Genomic DNA, 26,022 nt, shown 5'->3' with positions numbered 1-26,022 from the left:
TTATGGTTGTTTTAGGGATTAGGAGAGATCCTTTGTGCACAACACTTCATAAAGAGCCTGGAAAATAATCATCACAGTAAACGATAGTTGTTATTATTAACACATGTGGTATGGTTAAACAGAAAATCTCCATGTTTCACTCTACCTTATGAATTCCACAAATTTGTCTGTCCTACAGGGAAAAAAATGCTTAACGTGCATGAAGTGTGTCGAACTTTTCAAAAACAATCAAACAGCACTTACTTACATGATGGTATACTTGTTTTTATCACTATTGTGATACTTAACTTCACTGTGTACTTCCAAACATATTCCTAAAGACGTAAACTCAATAAAGTCCAAAATATATTTGGCAAAATATTTTTTTCCTTAATTTTTGGAGCTGTGTGTTTGGAAGAAAACTTATTCACATGCTATTAATTACTTGACACATAATTAAGAACTTGAAAACAGTTAAAAAGCACTTTCAAGCTTTCTTTTCCTTGAGAAATTGAAGTTGTCTTTGGTTTTGTTTGGGACTAAAACACTAACCATGTCTTGCTCTATTTAGGCAGAAACAACTCTTTGCTTACCCATCTATTCATAGTAATAGGGGATCTTCCTGACCCAGGGATTGAACCCAGGTCTCCTGCATTGCAGGCAGATTTTTAAAAATTTTTTAATTAAAAAGTAATTACTTTACAGACTTTTGTGGTTTTCTGTCATATATCAATGAGTCAGCCATAGGTACACCCATGTCCCCTTCCTCCCATCTCCCTCCCTGTCCCACCCTTCAGCCTGTCACAGAGCCCCTGTTGGAGTTCCCTGAGTCATATAGCAAATGCCCATTGGCTATCTATTTTACATATGCTGTTGTAAATTTCTGTGTTACTCTGCTTATACATCTCTCCTTCTCCCTCCTCTCCTTCCACTGTGTCCATAGGTCTGTTCTCTGTTTCTTCATTGTCTGTTTCTCCATTGCTGCCCTGAAAATATATTCATCAGTGCTGTCTCTTCAGATTCCATATATATGTGTCAGTATATGATATTTATATTTTTCTTTCTGACTTCACTCTGTACAGTAGGCTCTAATTTTGTCCACCTCATTAGAACAGATTCAAATGCATTCCTTTTTATGGCTGAGTAGTATTCCATTGTGTATACATACCACAGTTTCTTTATCCATTCATCTGTTGATGGACATATATGTTGCTTCCATTTTATAGCTGTTGTAAATAGTGCTGCAGTGAACATTGGAGGACATGTGTATTTTTCAATTTTGGTTTCCTTAGGGTATATGCCGGAGAAGGCAATGGCACCCCACTCCAGTAATCTTGGCTGGAAAATCCCATGGATGGAGGGGCCTGGTAGGCTGCAGTCCATGGGGTCGATAGGAGTCGGACATGACTGAGAGACTTCACTTTCACTTTTCACTTTCATGCATTGGAGAAGGAAATGGCAACCCACTCCAGTGTTCTTGCCTGGAGAATCCCAGCGATGGGGAAGCCTGGTGGGCTGCCGTTTATGGGGTCACACAGAGTTGGACACAACTGAAGTGACTTAGCAGCAGCAGCCACAGGGTATATGCCTAGGAGTGGGATTCCTGGGTCATATGGTGGTTCTATTCCTAGCTTTTTCAGGAGTCTCCATACTGTCTTCCATAGTGGCTGTATCAGTTTATATTCCCACCAGTAATGCAAGAGGGTTCCCTTTTCTCCACACCCTCTCCAGCATTTATTGCTTGTAGAATTTTGGATAGCAGTCATTCTGACTGGTGTGAAATGGTACCTCATTGTGGTTTTGATTTGCATTTCTCTGATAATGAGTGATGTTGAGCACCTTATCTTTGACAAAGGAGGCGAGAATATACAATGGAGAAAAGACAATCTCTTTAACAAGTGGTGCTGGGAAAACTGGTCAACCACTTGTAAAGAATGACACTTCCTAACACCATGCACAAAAACTCAAAATGGATTAAAGATCTAACTGTAAGACCAGAAACTATACAACTCCTAGAGGAGAACATAGGCAAAACACTCTCCAACATAAATCACAGCAGGATCCTCTATGACCCACCTCCCAGAATATTGGAAATAAAAGCAAAAATAAACAAATGGGACCTAATTAAACTTAAAAGCTTCTGTACAACAAAGGAAACTATTAGCAAGGTGAAAAGACAGCCTTCAGAATGGGAGGAAATAATAGCACATGATGCAACTGACAAAGATTAATCTCAAATATGTAAGCAACTCCTGCAGCTCAATTCCAGAAAAATAAATGAGCCAATCAAAAAATGGGCCAAAGACCTAAACAGACATTTCTCCAAAGAAGATATATAGATGGCTAACAAGCACATGAAAAGATGCTCAACATCATTCATTATCAGAGAAGTGCAAATCAAAACCACAATGAGGTACCTTTTCACGCCAATCAGAATGGCTGCTATCCAAAAGTCTACAAGCAATAAATGCTGGAGAGGGTGTGGAGAAAAGGGAACCCTCTTACACTGTTGGTGGGAATGCAAACTAGTACAGCCACTATGGAGAACAGTGTGGAGATTCCTTAAAAAACTGGAAATAGAACTGCCTTATGATCCAGCAATCCCACTGCTGGGCATACACAACGAGAAAACCAGAAATGAAAGAGACACATGTACCCCAGTGTTCATCGCAGCACTGTTTATAGTAGCCAGGACATGGAAGCAATGGATAAGCAGACGAATGGATAAGAAAGCTGTGGTACATATACACAATGCAGTATTATTCAGCCATTAAAAAGAATACAGTTGAATCTGTTCTAATGGGGTGGATGAAACTGGAGCCGATTATACAGAGTGAAGTAAGCCAGAAAGAAAAACATCAATACAGTATACTAACGCATATATATGGAATTTAGAAAGATGGTAAAGATAACCGTGTATGCGAGACTGCAAAAGAGACACAGATGTATAAAACAGTCTTTTGGACTCTGTGGGAAAGGGTGAGGGTGGGATGATTTGGGAGAATGGCATTGAAACATGTATAATAACATGTGAAACGAATCGGCAGTCCAGGTTCGATGCATGATACAGGATGCTCGGGGCTGGTGCACTGGGAAGACCCAGAGGGATGGTATGGGGAGGAAGGTGGGAGCGGGGTTCAGGATGGGGAACACATGTATACCCGTGGCGGGTTCTTGTCAATGTATGGCAAAACCCATACAATATTGTAAAGTAATTAGCCTCCAATTAAAATAAATTTATATTAAAAAAAAGATGTAGAGTTAGTCTGTCTATTCGATGCTTTTATTGTTTGTTGAGGTATTGTATTGCTATAAACCTCCCTCTTAGAACTGCTTTTGCTGAATCCCATAGGTTTTGGGTCATCGTGTTCATTGTCATTTGTTTCTAGGAATCTTTTGATTTCCTTTCTTATATCTTCAGTTACCTCTTTGTTATTAATGTATTTTTTAATCTCCATGAGTTTGTGTTTTTTGCTTTTTCCCCCCTGTAGTTGATATCTAGTCTCATAGCATTGTGGTCAGAGAACATCTTTGATATGATCTCTATTTTCTTAAATTTACTGAGGCTTGGCTTGTGGCCCTAGATGTGGTCTATCCTGGAGAATGTTCCACGTGCACTTGAGAAAAAAGTGTAGCCTTCTGCATTTGGATGGAAAGTCCTGAAGATATCAGTTAGGTCCATTTGGTCTAATGTTTCATTTAGGGTTTGTGTTTCCTTATTGATTCTCTGATTTGATGATCTGTCCACTGGTGAAAGAGGGGGTGTTAAAGTCCCCTACTATTATTGTGTTGCTGTTGATTTCTCCTCTTACACCTGTTAGTGTTTGCCTTATGTATTGAGGTGCTCCTGTGTTGGGTGCATAGACACTTGTGATGTCTTCTTCTTGGATTGAACCCTTGATGATTATGTAGTGTCCTTCTTTGTCTCTTATAATATTCTTTAAAGTCTTGTCTGAAATAAGAATTGCCACTCCAGCTTTCTTTTGGTTTTCATACGCATGGAATATCTTTTCCCATCCTTTTACTTTCAGTCTGTATATGTCTCTAGGGTCTCCTGTAGGCAGCATATATATGGGTCTTGTTTTTCTATCCATTCAGTCAGTCTGTATCTTTTGGTTGGTGCATTTAATCCATTTACATTTAAGGTAATTATTGATACATATATTCCTATTGGCATTTTCCTGATTGATTTGGGTTTGTTTTTGTAGGTCTTTCCTTTCTCTTGTGTTTACTGGATATGTAAGTCCCTTTAGTATTTGTTGCAGTGCTGGTTTGGTGGTGCTGAATTCTCTTAACTTCTGCTTGTCCGTAAAGCTTTTGATTTCTCCATTAATTTTGAATGACATCTTTGCGGGGTATAGTAATTTTGGTTGTAGATTTTTCTCTTTCAGTATTTTAAATATATCCCGCCATTCCCTTCTGGCCTGTAGAGTTTCTGCTGAAAGATCCACTGTTAATCATATGGGTTTTCCTTTGTATGTTACTTTTTGCTTTTCCCTTGCTGCTTTTAATATTGTGCTTAATCTCTGTTAGCTTGATTAATATGTGTCTTGATGTGTTTCTCCTTGGGTTTAATCTGTAAGGGACTCTCTGTGCTTCTTGAACTTGATTGACTATTTCCTTTCCCACGTTGGGAAAGTTTTCAACTATAATTTCTTCAAAAATTTTCTCAGTGCTTTTCTTTCTTCTTCCTCTGGGACCCCTATAACTGGAATGTTGGTATGTTTAATAATATCCCAAAGGTCTCTGAGGATATTTTCAATTCTTTTCATTCCTTTTCCTTTATTCTGCTTTTCAGCAGTTATTTCCACCATTCTATCCTCCAGCTCACTTATCCATTCTTCTGCCTCAGCTATTCTGATATTTGTTCCTTCTAGAGTATTTTTAATATCAGTAATTGTGTTATACATGTTTGTTTGCTTATTCTTTACTTCTTCTATGTCCTTGGTGATTGTACGCAAGCAGATTCTTTACTGTTTGAGCCACCAAGGAAGCCCATAATTGGCACAAACCCTGAAAATAATAAGTGTTCAATATTTACTGAATGAATGAACCATCAGGGGACTCAAATTTGGTGATTCCTGTGAGTATTTGCATTCAGTGGTCTCAACTTGAGTGTTCTTATTCTAATAAACTCTAAACTCATAATAGGTTTATCAGTTTTCTAAGGTTGCTATAACACACTGTCATAAACTGGGTGGCTTAAAAAAGCAGAAATTTATTCTCTCACGGGTCTGGAGGCCAGAAGTCTGAAATCAAGGTGTTGGCAGGGCTGTGTTCATTCTAAAGTCTCTAGGAGACAGCCTTTTCTCACTCCTCCAGCTTTTAGTGACTCTAGGCATTGCTTGACTGTGAATGCAGAGCTGCAGGCTCTGCCTCCCTCTTCACGTGGCCTTGTCCTTTGTGTCTTCACTTCCATCTCTTCCAAGGAAACCTGCCGCCTGGATCATCTCAGATGATTTCGTCTGAGACTCCTTAACGTGAATAATCTGCAAAGTTGCTTTTTCACAGATTCTGGGACATGGCATATCTTTCAGAGGGTCACCATTCAGCCTTCCCTGGGCTTCCCTCATGGCTCAGATGGTAAAGAATCTGCCTGCAATGTGGGATACCTGGGTTTGATCCCTGGGTTGGGAAGATCCCCTGGAGGAGGGCATGGCAGTGCACTCTAGTATTCCTGCCTGGAGAATCCCCATGGACAGAGGAGCCTGGCAGGCTATAGTCCTTGGGGTCACAAAGAGTCAGATACGACTGAGCAACTAAGAACAGCACAACATTCAACCTACTACAATGAGTTAATGGGAATTTTCAACATTTAGAGTGGGGTTGTTTTTCCCTTGTTATTTTTTTTTTCACTATATCACTGTATATAGATTTTTGAAGTTTTTGTAGCTGAGAAGGTTGAGAACATAGTTTTTTTTTTGTTTTGTTTTTTGTTTTTTTTTTATTTGCCTGGCATTAATTGTTCTTAATCTTTTTTTTAAAGTGGGCTGGGATAAATATTTCAATCAAGTACAATTTTGTTAACCTTTCTATGACTTTGGCACATCATTTACTGACATTATTTATTGGTCTTCTCATTTGTCAAATGTGGATTACTATTTATCTTTTATGGAAAAAAATCAATGAAAATAACTTCAAAGTATTTTAATAACTAACAATATTAATTTATTGGAGGATACTGTTTAGACATCTCCATATAGCTGTACATTTCTGGTTTTAGATTTTTAAAATTTTCACAGAAATGTTAAATGATTTCAAGATTTTTTTTTCTAGTATCATGCCTGCTTGCTTTCTTTATGCCTTTTTAGTTTAGTAACTTCCTTTTGAATAATTGCTTAATTCTCTTTTTTTTTTCTTTTTTTTTACTTTTTTTTTTTTTATTTTATCTTTTTAAAAAAATCACATGCTCCCCATCCTGAACCCTCCTCTCTCCCAACCTCCCCATACCATCCCCCTGGGCCTTCCCAGCGCACCAGCCCCAAGCATCCAGCATCGTGCACTGAACCTGGACTGGCATCTCGTTTCATACATGACATTTCACATGTTTCAATGACATTCTCCCAAATCTTCCCACCCTCTCCCACAGAGTCCATAAGACTGTTCTATACATCAGTGTCTCTTTTGCTGTCTCGTACACAGGGTTATCGTTACCATCTTTCTAAATTCCATATACATGCGTTAGTATACTGTATTTATGTTTTTCCTTCTGGCTTACTTCACTCTGTATAATAGTCTCCAGTTTCATCCACCTCATTAGAACTGATTCAAATGTATTCTTTTTAATGGCTGAGTAATACTCCATTGTGTATATGTACCACAGCTTTCTTATCCGTTCATCTGCTGATGGACATCTAGGTTGCTTCCATGTCCTGGCTATTATAAACAGTGCTGCGGTGAACATTGGGGTACACGTGTCTCTTTCCCTTCTGGTTTCCTCAGTGTGTATGCCCAGCAGTGGGATTGCTGGATCATAAGGCAGTTCTATTTCCAGTTTTTTAAGGAATCTCCACACTGTTCTCCATAGTGGCTGTACTAATTTGCATTCCCACCAACAGTGTAAGAGGGTTCCCTTTTCTCCACACCCTCTCCAGCATTTATTATTTGTAGACTTTTGGATCGCAGCCATTCTGACTGGTGTGAAATGGTACCTCATAGTGGTTTTGATTTGCATTTCTCTGATAAAGAGTGATGTTGAACATCTTTTCAAGTGTTTGTTAGCCATCTGTATGTCTTCTTTGGAGAAATGTCTATTTAGATCTTTGGCCCATTTTTTGATTGGGTCATTTATTTTTCTGGAGTTGAGCTGTAGGAGTTGCTTGTATATTTTTGAGATTAGTTGTTTGTCGGAAAACTATAGGCCAATATCACTGATGAACATAGATGCAAAAATCCTAAACAAAATTCTAGCAATCAGAATCCAACAACACATTAAAAAGATCATACACCATGACCAAGTGGGCTTTATCCCAGGGATGCAAGGATTCTTCAATATCCGCAAATCAATCAATGTACACCACATTAACAAATTGAAAAACAAAAACCATATGATTATCTCAATAGATGCAGAGAAAGCCTTTGACAAAATTCAACACCCATTTATGATAAAAACTCTCCAGAAAGCAGGAATAGAAGGAACATACCTCAACATAATAAAAGCTATATATGACAAACCCACAGCAAACATTATCCTTAATGGTGAAAAATTGAAAGCATTTCCTCTAAAGTCAGGAACAAAACAAGGGTGCCCACTTTCACCATTACTATTCAACATAGTTTTGGAAGTTTTGGCTACAGCAATCAGAGCAGAAAAAGAAATAAAAGGAATCCAAATTGGAAAAGAAGAAGTAAAACTCTCACTATTTGCAGATGACATGATCCTCTACATAGAAAACCCTAAAGACTCCACCAGAAAATTACTAGAACTAATCAATGATTATAGTAAAGTTGCAGGATATAAAATCAACACACAGAAATCCCTTGCATTCCTATACACTAATAATGAGAAAACAGAAAGAGAAATTAAGGAAACAATTCCATTCACCATTGCAACGAAGAGAATAAAATACTTAGGAATATATCTACCTAAAGAAACTAAAGACCTATATATAGAAAACTATAAAACACTGGTGAAAGAAATCAAAGAGGACACTAATAGATGGAGAAATATACCATGTTCATGGATTGGAAGAATCAATATAGTGAAAATGAGTATACTACCCAAAGCAATTTATAGATTCAATGCAATCCTATCAAGCTACCAACAGTATTCTTCACAGAGCTAGAACAAATAATTTCACAATTTGTATGGAAATACAAAAAACCTCGAATAGCCAAAGCGATCTTGAGAAAGAAAAATGGAACTGGAGGAATCAACCTACCTGACTTCAGGCTCTACTACAAAGCCACAGTTATCAAGACAGTATGGTACTGGCACAAAGACAGAAATATAGATCAATGGAACAAAATAGAAAGCCCAGAGATAAATCCACGCACATATGGACACCTTATCTTTGACAAAGGAGGCAAGAATATACAGTGGATTAAAGACAATCTCTTTAACAAGTGGTGCTGGGAAATCTGGTCAACCACTTGTAAAAGAATGAAACTAGAACACTTTCTAACACCATATACAAAAATAAACTCAAAATGGATTAAAGATCTCAACATAAGACCAGAAACTATAAAACTCCTAGAGGAGAACATAGGCAAAACACTCTCTGACATACATCACAGCAGGATCCTCTATGACCCACCTCCCAGAATATTGGAAATAAAAGCAAAAATAAACAAATGGGACCTAATTAAACTTAAAAGCTTCTGCACATCAAAGGAAACTATTAGCAAGGTGAAAAGACAGCCTTCAGAATGGGAGAAAATAATAGAGAACATAGTTTTTGTTTTGGCCTAATTAAGGATAGAAAATAGGTAAAAACAAATCAGCATTGAACCTACAGATGGGGAAAATATGGTGAATATTGATAACTCATGGGTGGAGACAGGAAGTTAAACAAGTACTCAGGAAGTAACGTTACACCCGACCTGATGATGTCTGTATGATGTATTAGGGATGTGTATTTGAAACAGTGATTTGAGTGATGACAAATGTAAAAGAATAGTGGTTGTGGTGATGTAGAAAAGCCATTCTGTAATAATCTCAGTGTTTTACCTTTGGAGAGGGGAAAGTAATTTTATAGAGAACTGATAAGTCATAGAGACAAGGCCAAAGACTCTTGGGATCAACAGTTTGAAAATGAAAGTCCCAAGAAGAACTCTGATTAGGAAAGAGACCAGGGGTAGATGTGGCTTCTACACTGAAACCATCTGCATTCGATTTGGCAGTAGTAAAATGCAGTAATAGAATGTATAATATCAAAAGAAATAATACATCAGTGGAAAATTTTTCAAACATTAAACAAAGAGCCAGAGAGAACACTTTCAGAATTATTGTATTTCTGGTAAGCTTTTTATTGAAAGGAAATAGTGGAAATTGAAAATGTTCAACAGGTGGCGGCTTCAGTAAGTTTTTTTGCCTAGTGAGGATAAAATTTTTGCTAAAATAAGCCAGGATTGCTTAAGTGAAAGAATTCTTGAGAAAAGGGAGCTATCAGAGATAACAAATACCCTAAAAGGGAAAGAATACTCTGAGCAGGTTGGAACTTTAGCACCACAGGAAGAGTTTGATGAATAAAACACTTGGTGAAGAACCCAGTAGTAATTGGAACAGAGTTCCTTCTGTTGTAAGGCTTAGTCACTGAAGTGAGATTTTAATGCATGGCCTTTTATGAAAAATAGCTAAAATTTGTTTGTAATATCCAGTGGTAGACAAGTCAGAAAAAAATGTAAAAATGGAAAGCACCTGCAACTTTGAGGGTTAAGAAATAATGAATTTACATTTGAGATCTCAAGGGAAAATTGTAAATCTATCTTTTCCTGTCACTAGAAATGTCTTTTGGTGAATTCATTATCAAACTCAGGCAGCTAAAGTCAAATAGTAAGGATATTAGTGAAGATATTTGGGATTGATGCAAAAAAGGAAGGTATATACTTGTGAATGTCCTTTTCTATATGCAAGTAAAATGAGTCCCTCCCACTTAATTTATGTCCTTTGAAAATGGCTGAGATAATGATATTCCTATAGCTTCAGTTTCTGCTTATGCCATTCAGATTCCCTTTTCTTTTGGTCTTATGTAACCAGTATTCCCTCTCCCATTTTCTTACCTCTGGCTCTATAAATACAGGGGTATCCACTCTTTCCTCTATTCTGACAGCAACTACATTGTAGGTCAAATTGTCTCAACATGTATTTTTTCTAAGTTTTTTTGGAATTTAATATTAAAAAGAAATTTTATATACAGTGCATACAATTCAAGTAACCCATCCTTGATTGCTAAAAATATAATCATCCCATTAATTCAATGAGTTTTTTTTCAGTTTTAAATTACAATGTGCAAATGAGCTGCTCATTATATCCCCATGGAAGTTAAATCAACCCATCTGTCTAACGTTCTTTTCTCTCTTAAATATCCTGCACTTATTTTCTGATGTATAAATAAACCTTGAAGATTTATTTTTGGGAATTTTTCAAATTCCCAGAGCAATGGTGGACTATAGAGTCATCCTGGAGCTTTGGGATAATGTATGATAATTGAGAAACGGAAACAAAGGAATGTAATGGACACTTGTGTTTTTATGTTTAAAAAATCAAGAAAAAATTGTTTTACTAATATTCTATCTGTACGGGTAGGTGTGTGAGTGCGTACTAACCTATGGACTGAAGCCCTCCAGGCTCCTCTGTCCATGGGGTTTTCCAGACAAGAATACTGAAGTGGATTGTCACTTCCTTCTCCAGGGGTTCTTACTGACCTGGGGATCGAACTTGAGTCTTCTGCATTGGCAGGTTCTTTACCACTGAGCCACCAGGGAAGCCTATGGATAGGTAGCACATTAAATACTTTACTAGTGAATAGACATGTAATGTGTATACAGTTCAGAAAATCCCGCTGGTATTTTAAAAACATTTCTTCTTTATACTTTTTAGCATTAAACTTTAGCCTTCAAAATAACATTTTAAAATAAGAGACTTACTCAATAATACCTGAGAACTTGAACTCAGGTTCCTGTGACATGTATTATTCTTCTGGAAAGTCTTCGCTTTCTGATGTACAAGCAAGCATACGTCTTGGTCTCCAAAGCTCTCTCAGAATTTCTTTCTGCTGCAGTACCTGGGCAGTGAGCAGGAGTGCCTGAGAGTCTTACAAGGAGACCCCAGCAACACCACTGGCCCTAACAGACTGAAACAATGATGCTTTGTCACTTTTACATCTGTTTTGAAGATTTGGTCTATTTCTTTCTCTTTCTCTTATGTTTTTTTCTCCTGCCTAATTACTACATTAAATCACAGAATCATTTGAAATTTCCTCTTTGAGCACTGTGGTTCAACCTAGCTCAAATCCAGTAAACTTGACAAATCTTAGTTTTAGCAGGAGGTTCCAGTGCTGTGAGGTTCTTCTGGGGTTCCCAGTGCTGTATGTGGCAACATAAGGTGGCTAACTAAGTTAGCTTCAAACATAGATGAATTCTCTTCCCTTCTAAAGAACACTGGTAGTTCTGCTCTGGAGTTTGTGTAACAGTTTGTTAGTCTCTGCTTATAATATAAATGTTAGATTTTATCCCACTGAAAATAAGACATATCAGTAAGTGTGGTGATGTGGTCATAGTGTTAGAATTTTTCTTCTTACTGCCTTTTCTGCATTTATGACTTTCTTCTTAATCTTTCTTAGAAATCCCCTTTTCTGAGATGTTTGACTCCTCAATTTGTCCTCACTTCAATTAAGAATAAATATTGAGCATATACTATATTCTAGGCATTGTGCTAAGGCATATAGAATATGAAAGTCATTAAAACAAACCTAATCTTTACCTCTCAAGGAATTTATAGTCTCTCAAGCAATTCAGACAATAAAGAAGTCATTGAATATGTAATAAATGTTGTAAAAGAAAAACAAAAGAGTACTATGAGAATGCATTAAAAAAAAGGCATTCTTGGGACTTCCCAGGAGGCTCAGTGGTTAAGATTCCATGCATCAAATTCAGGGAGCTCAGGTTTGATCCCTGGTTTTGAAACAGTGTCAGACTTTATTTTCTTGGACTCCAAAATTACTGCAGATGGTGACTACAGCCATGAAATTAAAAGACACCTGCTCCTTGGAAGAAAAACTATAACCATCCTAGACAGCATATTACAAAGCAGAGACGTTACTTTGCCAACAAAGGTCTGTCTAGTCAAAGCTCTGGTTTTTCCAGTGGTCATGTATGGATGTGAGAGTTGGACTATAAAGAAAGCTGAGCACCGAAGAATTGATGCTTTTGAACTGTGGTGTTGGAGAAGACTCTTGAGAGTCCCTTGGACTGCAAGGAGATCTAACCAGTCCATCCTAAAGGGAATCAGTCCTGAATATTCATTGGAAGGATTGATGTTGAAGCTGAAACTCCAATACTTTGATCACCTGGTGCAAAGAACTGACTCAGTTGAAAAGACCCTGATGCTGGGAAAGATTGAAGGCAGGAGGAGAAGGGGATGATAGAGGATGAGATGGTTGGATGGCATTACCAACTCAATGGATATGAGTTTCAGCGAGCTGCAGGAGATGGTGATGGACAGGGAAGCCTGGCATGCTGCAGTCCATGGGGTTGCAAAGAGTTGCATATGACTGAGCGGCTGAGCTGGGGAACTAAGATCCCACATGCCACACAATGTGGCCAAAAATTTTTTTAAAGGCATTCTTTAATCAGATTTGCAGTGGAATGAGGCCACGAAAGTCTCTATGTCCCATTTCTCCTGTTCTCCTTTGGCCCATATTCACCTACTTTCCATGTTCATACAAGCAAGACCTAGATAAGGAGGAGGATGAAAGCACTGCTTACTGTCCTGCAGTTCTTTTAATCTAATTTATAACCAGATATAAAAGTGGGATTGATTTTAGATTATTTTAAAGCAACTTTTGTGGGTGTAGCTGGTTTTTTTCAATGGGAATGTGGAGACTTACCTCAAAAGTTTCATTGATCCAGTTTCCTTTTGCCCATTGTTTTAAGCCAAGTACAGTGATGAACAGAACATGATTTGGATGTGGAACTCCTAGATATCATTTGTGTTTTAGCAAGCCAATAAAAAGTTAAAATTTGATAGCATCTGGAACTACATAATGTTTGCAGTTGTGTTTAAAGCGAAGTTGTGTTTAAAGCTCAGATGGTAAAGAATCCACCTACCATGTAGGAAACTGACGTTCGATCCCTGGATCAGTAAGATCCCCTGGAGAAGGGATGCTACTCACTCCAGCATTTGGAGAATTCCATGGACAGAGGAGCCAGGTGGGATCGCAAAGAGTTGGACACGACTGAGCAACTAACACTGCTACTAAACATTTTGTAGATGTTTAATGATGTGAAATGATCTGCCTGTAATCTTCCATTATGTGTGGATCAGTTAGCTTATGTAATCAATTTGGATGACTTGACAGCTCTTACAACAGAATGTCTTAATTTTTATCCACTTCATTACACACATGCACAGCTGTGCTGTATCTCTATGCACACGGGCATGCATGATATTAAATGTATCCCTGCAGATTCTTGGAGGTATACTCTTATATCCGAGAGACAGGAATAGTACTAAATTAGCAATGTGTGCTTTCTGAATGCATAGATCAGCTTACTAGAAAGTTTTTTTTCTCTTATATCCTTGTAACTGAAAAAGGATGAATTAGGTTTCATGATTATGAAGTTTTGTGTTTTGATTTATTCTACATATGAAGCTTTGAAGTTTTCAGTATGTTTAGCAACCATAGTATAAAACAATCCTACTGCAGAAGAGATTGAAAAACAGTCAGGAAAAGTAGAACAAGTTGGTAGCAGAACCAGGAGTAGAATTCACAGAACTTCATATTCTTTAATTTGTGCTTAACTGGCAGGGCCATATTGCTTTTCTCAACCAGGGAAGAACTAGTGGAATTCTGTAAGAATCTGGTTACAAAGATTAGGAAAGTAGTCCTTTAAGAAATTTCCAGTAAGAAAACTTTAGAGACTTAATTAGATTGATTTAAGACATTATTTGCTTAATTTTGTTTTGTGAGTTCTTTGTTCGAAAATTTTGGAAAACGTTGTATTACATGACTTGAAGTACATTTCTTTACTGTAGGACTTCTCAGACTCGAAAGTTTTAGTGTGCCTTATAACTATCCCAGGGGGCTCAGTGGTAACGAATCCACCTCCCATAGGAGACACAGGAGACACACGTTCAATCCTTGGGTCAAGAAGATCCCCTGGAGGAGGAAATAGCAACCCATTCCAGTATTCTTGCCTAGAAAAATCTCATGGACAGAGGAGACTGGTGGGTTACAGTCCATGGAGTCACAAAGAGTTGGACATGACTGAGCATGCATGCATATGTATAACTAAAGGAGAAAAATAGTTTGTTGTGCTTTTCTAACTTATTTTACCCAGTGGTCAATCTTTTGAGGGACATGTCTTCATATTTGATGGATTACAGTTTGGAAATTACATATCTAGGATAGTGACTCTCATTGTGTGCCTTTCCATTTGACACAACAATTTGTACACATGAGAGCTGCCTCAGAGTATGAGGGTAGGAAGGTGTCATACCTTTGAGTGAAGATTCTAACCGATATATCAAGAAAAGAGATTTCCAACTAAAAAGATTTTTTGAGTACATTTGTTATGGTCTAAATGTATCACTGCAGAATTTGTATGTTGAAACCCTAATCCCCAGTGTGGCCATATTTGGAATAAGGAATGGAGGTTAAATGGGGTCATAATGGTGGGTCCTTATCCTATAGGATTAGCGTCTTTATAAGAATAGGCACTAGAATGCTTCCCCTACTCCCAACATCCCTATGTCAGTGCTCAGAGGAAAAGTCATTTGAGGACTGCACTAGAAAGTAACCTTCCATAAAGCTGGGAAGAAAGCTATCACTAAAACCTTGCCAGAATTTGACCTTGGACTTTCCAGCTTCAGAAATGAGAAAATAAATTCCTGTTGTTTAAACCACTCAGTGTATGGCAATCTGAGTAGACTAAGACAGCATTTAAAGCCAAGAGATCACCAGATTTTGTTTGAAGCATGGAAATCCCCATAAAAAGGCTCGGTACATCCATCATGGCCTCAAGATACAGTTTCCTTATATTTTAATATCAAGTGATTATGTCTCAAGGACTTAGTGGCTATGTGGTGGTGGAGGAGCAGTGATGGTAATGGCATGAGGAGCATGAAGGTCCACATATACTGAACAGGGAGCTGTCCCTCACATCACAGTAGCTTTTGGTGAGCCCTGCTCCCTGACCAATTGAAAATTAGAATTCTAGGCTTCAGATTTAGCCTCACTAATTTTTGGTTCTTGAATGATGATTTCAGTGGTTGGGCTCTGAATATTCAGTGTTTGAGACCCCAGCCCAACCCCACTTCACATCTGTTAGTCCTCTCTAAGGGGGTCAGAGATTACAAGATCAGAAAAAAGAAAGTTTCAAAGCTTATTTCTTTTGTGTTTTTTTAATTTAGCAACATATGTGGGAAAGATCTTACAACCACCCACCTTGCAAAAGACTTATTTAGAAAACTTAAACAGAAAAGAGCCATAATTTTTACACTGTTCACCAAGGCAAATGGGCATGTGTGCTTGCATGCTCACATGCAAGGGACCCACTTACACAGACTTTAAGAATGATTCAGTTGTAGAGATTTAACATTTCATACCTGTAAGCTGTGTTTTATTTATGAATCACATCAAAGTATTTAAGGGGGACTTATGGTTTTTTTTTTTTTTTTTGCTTTCTTCATCTTTCTTTTTTTTTTAAATTTTATTTTATTTTTAAACTTTACATAATTGTATTAGTTTTGCCAAATATCAAAATGAATCTGCCACAGGTATACATGTGTTCCCCATCCTGAACCCTCCTCCCTCCTCCCTCCCCATACCATCCCTCTGGGTCGTCCCAGTGCACTAGCCCCAAGCATCCAGTATCGTGCATCGAACCTGAACTGGCAACTCGTTTCTTACATGATATTTTACATGTTTCAATGTCATTCTTCCAAATCTTCCCACCCTCTTCCTCTGCAACAGAGTCCATAAGACTGTTCTATACGTCAGTGTCTCTTTTGCTGTCTCGTACACCGGGTTATTGTTACCATCTTTCTAAATTCCATATATATGCGTTAGTATACTGTATTTGTTTTTCCTTCTGGCTTACTTCACTCTGTATAATAGGCTCCAGTTTCATCCACCTCATTAGAACTGATTCAAATGTATTCTTTTTAATGGCTGAGTAATACTCCATTATGTATATGTACCACAGCTTTCTTATCCATTCATCTGCTGATGGACATCTAGGTTGCTTCCATGTCCTGGCTATTATAAACAGTGCTGCGGTGAACATTGGGGTACACGTGTCTCTTTCCCTTCTGGTTTCCTCAGTGTGTATGCCCAGCAGTGGGATTGCTGGATCATAAGGCAGTTCTATTTCCAGTTTTTTTAAGGAATCTTCACACTGTTCTCCATAGTGGCTGTACTAGGTTGCATTCCCACCAACAGTGTAAGAGGGTTCCCTTTTCTCCACACCCTCTCCAGCATTTATTATTTGTAGACTTTTGGATCGCAGCCATTCTGACTGGTGTGAAATGGTACCTCATAGTGGTTTTGATTTGCATTTCTCTGATAATGAGTGATGTTGAGCATCTTTTCATGTGTTTGTTAGCCATCTGTATGTCTTCTTTGGAGAAATGTCTATTTAGTTCTTTGGCCCATTTTTTGATTGGGTCGTTTATTTTTCTGGAGTTGAGCTGTAGGAGTTGCTTGTATATTTTTGAGATTAGTTGTTTGTCAGTTGCTTCATTTGCTATTATTTTCTCCCATTCTGAAGGCTGTCTTTTCACCTTGCTAATAGTTTGCTTTGATGTGCAGAAGCTTTTAAGGTTAATTAGGTCCCATTTGTTTATTTTTGCTTTAATTTCCAGTATTCTGGGAGGTGGGTCATAGAGGATCCTGCTGTGATGTATGTCAGAGAGTGTTTTGCCTATGTTCTCCTCTAGGAGTTTTATAGTTTCTGGTCTTACATTTAGATCTTTAATCCATTTTGAGTTTACTTTTGTGTATGGTGTTAGAAAGTGGTCTAGTTTCATTCTTTTACAAGTGGTTGACCAGATTTCCCAGCACCGCTTGTTAAAGAGATTGTCTTTAATCCATTGTATATTCTTGCCTCCTTTGTCAAAGATAAGGTGTCCATATGTGCGTGGATTTATCTCAGGGCTTTCTATTTTATTCCATTGATCAATATTTCTGTCTTTGTGCCAGTACCATACTGTCTTGATAACTGTGGCTTTGTAGTAGAGCCTGAAGTCAGGTAGGTTGATTCCTCCAGTTCCATTCTTCTTTCTCAAGATTGCTTTGATGGTTTTTATGGTTTTAAAAATACTAATCATAAAACTTAAATGTGCAAGCATGAAAAAAGCCATTTGGCTTCTGATATAATACAGCTCATGATTTATCCAGGTGAAAAAGAATGGACATTTGAAGGAGACTCAGAACAGGCCAGAGTCCATGGAAGGATTGCTTTGACCCTCTCAAATACTACACAGACCTGTCTTCACATTGGAGATCTAAAACAGTGCATGAAAGCAAAGACACAGGTGTTGACCAGGCCCATGAATCAGGCTCGCTTGGTTTATATTATGCACAGTGACCTCTTCTCCTGGGAGATCAGATTGCAAATGGAAACTGGGGGCAGTGCTTGGGAAACTAACAAATGCTGATCTCCAAGTGATGCCCTTTTCCTTTCGGACATGAGCTTGCTGCGTGTCATGAGAACATCTTAGCAGTGAGTCAGAGACATTCAAAGTCTCTTCCTTGCATTGTGTCCTGACCTGTGTACTTAAATACAAACCTGCATACAGAACCACTCTAAGTGATTAAATATGCATCTTATTTTAGGAACTTCTTGTAACTTCTAGTCACGTTTTGATGATTTATCTAATGTTACTTTTGTCTGTAAGTCACCACTTTATTCATCTTAGGAAAACCATACTATAGCCTAGAATCTTCTTCAGAATTGCCTTGAAATCATCCAGGTAAGGTGAACATGAACAAGGGTACCCCACTCAGAGCTGTTGGGTTCGCTTCCTTTTGCTTTACTCTGTCTATACCACAAAAGTACTTGACATGTACACATTCAAATCAGAACCCTAGAATTCTTTGTCAGAAGAATTGCTCTAAGGAAGAGAACCTCTGGACATAGATTAAGCTGCTGCACTGGAGGAATGAAACTGAAGAGCAGTGAGAGGTTTGCATGTGTGCTCAGTCATGTCTGACTTGTGACCCCATATATCTTTTCAGGTTCCTCTGTCCATGGGATTCTCCAGGCAAGAATCCTGGAGTGGATTGCCATTTCCTTCTCCAGGGGATCTTCCCAACCCAGGGACTGAACTTGCATCTTCTGTATTGGCAGGCAGATTCTTTACCACTGAGCCACTTGGGAAGCACCAGTGAGAGGTTAGATCAGTGAAAACATTCTCAACCATCTGCTAACTATGCTATTTCATCATGGTGATTTAAGAAAACAAGAATGTCTTTAAAATCTGCTTTGGAAATATTTTCCTTTCAAATCCTCTTAACAACCAAAGTGTATTACTGTCTTCGAGTGTAATGTGTCTACAAAAACTCATGTATCCAGGCTGAGAGAGAGAAACTTGAAATGCGGTTCCATCCTAGAGGCTTAAATCACTTGAGCCTTAGCAGAGGGGAGACATGGGGAGATGCTCATCCAGGTTTTTCGTGGAAAGCTAACAGTGCCCCTAGTCTGCCTCCCTTCATTCTTTTTTATTCAAAGTTGTTCATTGAGAGGTAGAGGTGACTGGACTTAATGTTGGTGGGAGCTTGTCGAGGGGAAAGCTGTGTCTGGCAGGAGAAAAAGCCAATGGCAATCAGCTTTCATTCTATACAATGCAGCAATATGACACACGGTTTAGTGAGCTGAAGAGGCTGTGACATGAATCTCCATGAGTACTTTTCCAAACATTCTAAGTTCCTTCATGTAAATTCCATTCCCCCCTTCTTTGGTTTTTGTTTTAGTAATCTCACAGGAAACCAGTCTCAGGGGATTTTTCTAGAGGCCAAGTTGATATTTCAACAGGGTTGAAAAGGAATCTCACCCTACCAGGGTGAGGATAATCTTCCATATATGCTCAGGTCCCTTCTGTGGAAGCCTGAGCATTGGGAAGAATGGAGGAGGGGACTCACCTAGCCCGTATTTACCCACTTGTGGAAGCTGCTAAAGCAATCCACTTTTAGTTCAGAGATTCTAGTATACACTGAATGTCAACACATTAATCTTCACACCACCCTTAAATGGTGACTGTATATCGATTTTGGAGAAGGCAATGGCACCCCACTCCAGTACTCTTGCCTGGAAAATCCCATGGACGGAGAAGCCTGGTGGGCTGCAGTCCATGAGGTCGCTAAGAGTCAGACACGACTGAGCGACTTCACTTTCACTTTTCACTTTTATGCATTGGAGAAGGAAATGGCAACCCACTCCAGTGTTCTTGCCTGGAGAATCCCAGGGACGGCAGAGCCTGGTGGGCTGCCGTCTATGGGGTCGCACAGAGTTGGACACGACTAGAGCGACTTAGCAGCAGCAGCACAGTTAGGGAGCAGTGATCTGGACTGTGGTGGCTAAAAACAAAATCTGAAAAGGGGAAAGCCATGGGTGGAAGATGAGTTCTTTTTGTTGCTCTCTCAGATCTCCCTAGACAAGCGGAGATGAAGGGCAGGGGAACAGGGAACGGGTTCTCCTAGCAGGGTGGAGCAGTGAAGATGTTAGGACTGGGAAGCATTTTAGATGCAGCAGGGGTATTGGCTGGTGCTGGCAGTGCCTGGTGGGGGCAGGGATGGCTGTGAAGGAGGAGGAGGACCACAGAAGTGAGGCAGTGTGTGTTAGATGCCCAACACAGTGCTGGGCATATAACTTGATGGATGGTTTATATCATGAAGGCAAACAAAGTTATCTTGAGGTTTATGTTGTAGAAACAAGTCACAGGCTCAAAGTTCTCTACTTTCAAGCTTGTGTAAATGGAAGAAAATATCCCTAGCTTTTGAGAAAAATCTTAAAATCTTGAACATCTCTTGCTAAAGCCAAGAGGGACAATTGACAGTTACTCTGTACCAAGTAAAGAACAAGAATTTGCAAACTCCATCCCCTTTTTTTCCTATTAGATTCAATGTGTTATTTGAATTTCATTGTGTAAGTAACCATGCATTTCCACATATTCTTATTTAATTCACATAAAATTCTGTGATATAGGTTTACCACTACTTTTCTTTTATGGATGAAGAAATGAAGTTCAGAGAATTGGAAATGAATTACCTAAGGTCAGCAAGCTTTAGAATCAGACTCAGACTGAGTCCCTCAGGCCACCCTGCTGTATGCCAGAGTCCTGGCAACAATTCTATTAATATTATATTTCATCAACCATCGTGCCATCCTCTGTTGTTGCCCAAAGGTTGTAACTGTTTTCAGAGCCTCTTGAACTTTGGTACCCTGAGCATATTCTGTGCTTAGATGACAAAATGACTGAGGTTTGTTAATTTATTACTGCAGAGTTTTGAATAAAGTCATATGGAAAAGTCAACAAACAATATTCTTGCTCCATAAAAGTACGTGATGAATTTATTTCAAGAGTACACTAAGAGAAACTAGGCTTATTGAAATTTTAGTTGGAGGGGGGCATGTTGTAGACAATATCTTAGGGAATAGCTTGATGTGAGTATTATTTTACAAAAAGCAAAAGGCAAGTAAAATGCAAAAAAGAAACAAGAGTGGGTTCACGGATTTTTCCTTGTGAAATAGATTGCCTTAAATGGATACAGCTTTAAAATTTGACTATATCTGGCAACATTCGGAACTTAAAAGTCTCTTATAGAATGTGACTCTAAATGGAGAACCCTTTAAATATATGGAGAGATAGCACTTAGATTAATAGATCTTCAGAAAAGCTCATTCTTTGATGATGGGGTTTTTAATAGGCATCAGTCTGTTGTGCACAGCACTCACTTTTTCCCAGAGCAAAATGGTTTATCACACATGCTGGAGTCTACTAGAATATCAGCCTGCCATTCTGGGCACTGGCGAGGTCCTGACCATATGTTCAAAAATGAAAAAGATCAAAGAGCTAATAGGTAGTGGTCAACATGTCTCTAGTCAGTACAGAAGAAGAAACAAAACAGGGCAGCAGCCTTCAGTTCAGCAACTGTGGTAGGAAGCGCCCCAAATCACTACCACAGCACGAACGGCAAGTGACGCTGGGAACAGGGGCTGTAAAACACGCAAAAGTCTGATTCAAAACACGAACAGCAAAAAGAAAAAAAAAAAATCCACCCTAAATGAAATCAGTGTTTAGCAATCTCTATTTTTTAGGTTTTATATGAAGTTTAAAGAGCTTTCACAGATTGTTTATTTTGAACTCAAGCAAATAGGGCAAATCATTGGAGCTTGAAGATGTAGCATGCCACAGGACTTTGGTCCAACTTGTTTCATAGGAACGGAAAGTGTTGACAAACAGTATTTTCTGAGTTCCACTCTCAACATCTGCCTGAAGTCGGCCACCTATAAATAGGTGCATTCAGTTCAGTTCAGTCACTCAGTCGTGTCCGACTCTTTGCGACCCCATGAATCACAGCACACCAGGCCTCCCTGTCCATCACCAACTCCCGGAGTTCACCCAGACTCACGTCCATAGGGTCAGTGATGCCATCCAGCCATCTCATCCTCTGTTGTCCCCTTCTCCTCCTGCCCCCAATCCATCCCAGCATCACAGTCTTTTCCAATGAGTCAACTCTTCGCATGAGATGGCCAAAGTACTGGAGTTTCAGCTTTAGCATCATTCCTTCCAAAGAAATCCCAGGGCTGATCTCCTTCAGAATGGACTGGTTGGATCTCCCTGCAGTCCAAGGGACTCTCAAGAGTCTTCTCCAACACCACAGTTCAAAAGCATCAATTCTTCGGCGCTCAGCCTTCTTCACAGTCCAACTCTCACATCCATACATGACCACAGGAAAAACCATAGCCTTGACTAGACGAACCTTTGTTGGCAAAGTAATGTCTCTGCTTTTGAATATGCTATCTAGGTTGGACATAACTTTCCTTCCAAGGAGTAAGCGTCTTTTAATTTCATGGCTGCAGTCACCATCTGCAGTGATTTTGGAGCCCCAAAAAATAAAGTCTGACACTGTTTCCACTGTTTCCCCATCTATTTGCCATGAAGTGATGGGACCAGATGCCATGATCTTTGTTTTCTGAATGTTGAGCTTTAAGCCAACTTTTTCACTCTCCACTTTGCTCTGTCACGCTCATAATCAGGCCTTTAGGGGATGGTGAAAGTGAAAGTCGCTCAGTGGGGTCTGACTCTGGGACACCGTGGAATAGTCTATGGAATTCTGCAGGCCAGAATACTGGAGTGGGTAGCCATTCCCTTCTCCAGGGGATCTTCCCAACCCAGAGATCAAACCCAGGTCTCCTGCATTGCAGGCAGATTCTTTACTGTCTGAGCCACCAGGGAAGCCCAAGAATCTAGGGAGTGATGACACAGGCTCTACAAAGCCATGGTTTTCTTGGTCTCTCTCAGTGTGATTTCTGAGAACACAATTAGGGTGAATGATGACCAAGGAGCACCACAATGATGTAATAACTGATGCGGCAAAGAACTAGGAGTGGCAAGGTTAAACAGAACAGAGTATGATTCGGGCAGAACGCAAAGCTGCACTCAATTATTCTGATTCAAAGAGTCCTCAGCTGCCCAGTCTCAAAGGAACAATGTTAAAAACAGTTAAAAGAGTGATTTGAGGGTTATGGAGAAAAGAGAGGGCAGGAGGGGCAGATGTTCGTGTGTGTGTGGACCTGGAGTCAATTTGATGGGTGGAAAAGGTGGTGAGTGCCAAAGCTCTCTGCCCACCCACTTTGATCTGGAAGGAAGTCAGGGAGCTATATGGTTTTGGGAAAATTCTCAAGGGTCCTTGGAGATAATGGGTGTTTTAGGAAGAGTGACTTGTTACAGATGTGTGCTTCTAGCCCACAGCTGTCCATAAGAACTTTACATCACACAGGAAGGGCTTATAACTAACTGGTACTGAATTGCAGCTGGTGGTCTTTTAGGAGCAGAGCTGCGTCCATTGATGTATTTATTAATTCCTTCCCCTTTTATTGATCGCTTGATAAGTGCAGGCACAGAGACTGGTTTGGGGAGGATAAAGACAGTTAAGACACCTTCTTGTCCCTGCCTTCTAGACAGTGTCCTGGCTCTAGTGCCACCTGGTCACTGGCAAGTTGAGATGCTCTCATAGTTCTTTCCACCGGGTTCTGGTAGCAGTTCTCCAGTTTTCAAGCACCTCCACTGCCTTACCTAGACTCTTTATCTGAAAAGTGAAAGATGAGAAAATAAGGCAAATTCAGGTAATGGCAACCCACTTCAGTACTCTTGCCTGGAAAATCCCATGGATGGAGGAGCCTGGTGGGCTGCAGTTCATGGGGTCGATAAGAGTCAGACACGACTGAGCGACTTCACTTTCACTTTTCACTTTCATACATTGGAGGCTGCTACTGCTACTGCTGCTAAGTCGCTTCAGTCGTGTCCGACTCTGTGCGACCCCATAGATGGCAGCCCACCAGGCCCTGCCGTCCCTGGGATTCTCCAGGCAAGAACACTGGAGTGGGTTGCCATTTCCTCCTCCAATGCATGAAAGTGAAAAGTGAAAGTGAAGTCACTCAGTCATGTCCGACTCCTAGCGACCTCATGGACTGCAGCCTACCAGGCTCCTCCATCCATGGGACTGTCCAGGCAAGAGTACTGGAGTGGGTTGCCATTGCCCTCTCCTGCATTGGAGGAGGAAATGGCAACCCACTCCAGTATTCTTGCCTGGAGAATCCCAGGGACAGGGGAGCCTGGTGGGCTGCCGTCTATGGGGTCGCACAGAGTCGGACACGACTGAAGCGACTTAGCAGCAGCAGCAGCAGTAAAACCACCAATTTCCCAAACACAAATTCAGATCCTCAGAAACTTTCTAAGGAGTCACATGCAGAAATCTGGTGAGGAAAAGAGCATTACTTAGACTTCTGATATTGAGGCCTAGATGTGGACACTTTTTTTCAGAAAGATGGTGATATTGAGAATAACTTTATTGCCATGTCCTGGGAGTGCTTTGTCTATAAAATAGATATTCCTGGCCTCTGAATTAGAAAGACTACAAAAGTCCCCCCCAGATAGCAAAATGACAGATTTTTGAGAGGCTCCAAATTCACTGGAGGTGATAAATGGAATGTTCATTTAACCTTTAGAACTGAAATCTGATTCAGGAAAACGTGCATACCCATGTTTATGATGATCGAGCAGCATTTTCTGGGATAATGGGTAATGGTTTGCCAAGTGTTGGTGGAATACCTCACTCATCCCGTTAGCTCATCCTAACCCCCATCTCTTTGCTTTCCCAGCCACTCTCACTTGGGATGTCCAATGTGTTCTGCATCTCCCAGCCCTGCTCACCTAGACTAGCTCCCCAAGGCCCTTTTACTGTATGGACATTGGTCTCTCCCCTCTCTGAGCCTCTGGAACTGTGCTGCCTGTTATGACAGACACTGGTCACATGTGGTTATTGAATATTTAAAATATGGCACATTAATGTTAAGAAATTGGAGAAGGAAATGGCAACCCACTCCAGTATTCTTGCTTGGAGAATCCCATGGAGAGAGGAGCCTGGTGGGCTACAGTCCATGGGCTCTCAAAGAGTTGGACATGACTGAGTAACACACGTTAAGATATGCTGTAAGTGTAAATACCTACTGGACTTTGACTTATTCCAAAAAAAGTGAAGAATGTTTAATGTCTAAATTTGTTGCTGGTTACAAGTTGAAACAATTCTATTTTGAATCTGTTGGCTTATATTCTTAAATTAATCTCATCTATTTCTTTTAAAATGTGGTTACTAGAAAACTTAAAATTATATATATGGCTTACATTGTAGGCTATTAGATGGTACTGTCCTAGAGCACTTGAAGTCTAAAATCATTTACCATTGAATTGTTTTTTGGTCAGGAGTCAGGATCCTGGGGTTGTAAGAAACAGAAGCCACTGACATTTAATCATGCTCATATAAGGGATTTTTGCGGAAACATGGAGATTGAAGAAGGAATCGCAGTCAGGCCTTATGAGAACAGAAGCAAAGTGGGAGAATGTTAAGGATCCAGGCAGTGACCCTCTGTCTCCCTTTCTCCCCTGTCCCCTCTTTTTTCTCCGTCTTTTTCTTCCCTCCCTCCCTCTGTCCTTTTCCTTTTATGTTTTTGATCTCTGCCTCTATCTGCATATCTGCTCTATCCTCTGCTGTATGAACAAGCTTGTTCATTGATTCTGTTTCTCCATTGTTGCAGTTTGAATGGAGGTTTTGCCTATGATGGTGCAAACTTTGGCTCTGACTCTCCATGATCTTTTAGTTCATCTGACAGCTGGCTGGTTTGGATTTATCAGCCTCTCAGTTCCAAAACGGCAGGGAAATGGACTGACACGGGTTCGTTCAAATGTTTCTGTTTCTCTCGGGAGACGTGGTCACCTGGATAGGGAGAGTTCATTCTGGGACCACGGATAAGGTTAAACTGGATGTAGTTGGGTAAGACTGGTAAATTGAGATACTGGACAGTTATGTATTTCCTGGCATTGTTTGTTTACTCCTTTGGTTATCCTCCATTTTGTACTTATCAACCACCTTTTTCCTTTTAGTGGATCACTTCCATCAACAAACAAGCCTGCTCCCATCTCTTCTCTTAGCCTTGTCATTGCCCTTTCCATGCTGCTGTAACTCAGATTTGGGTCTTATTTTCAACTGACTTCTGTTTCGTTTAATTCAACAAACGCTTGTTATACTTCCACTGGTTTCATGGCATTGTGGAGACTGCTTGGGGTATCTGAAGGTACTAGAACAAAGCAGATGAGAGCCT

General features: G+C 39.7%; 1 protein-coding gene across 5 annotated transcripts in view; it reads left to right on the top strand.

Annotated features, from left to right (window-relative positions):
• DKK2 (dickkopf Wnt signaling pathway inhibitor 2) overlaps positions 1–26,022 on the top strand; it is a 605,998-nt gene that overhangs the window by 36,655 nt on the left and 543,321 nt on the right. The window contains exon 2 of one of the 5 annotated variants that reach the window (XM_086406963.1): positions 18,381–18,536. The exons of the other annotated variants lie outside the window; for them this stretch is intronic. The gene's annotated coding sequence lies outside the window, so the exon portion shown is untranslated. The remainder of the gene's footprint in view (positions 1–18,380; positions 18,537–26,022) is intronic. 5 annotated transcript variants of the gene reach the window in all.

The sequence above is a fragment of the Bos grunniens genome, chromosome 6, assembly GCF_055505025.1.
Source record: "Bos grunniens cultivar Pamir isolate PY7600 chromosome 6, Bosgru_T2T1.0, whole genome shotgun sequence".
Classification (NCBI taxonomy): Eukaryota; Metazoa; Chordata; class Mammalia; order Artiodactyla; family Bovidae; genus Bos; species Bos grunniens.
Note: the sequence above shows the minus strand (reverse complement) of the source record. Positions and strands in the feature narration are given on the sequence as shown.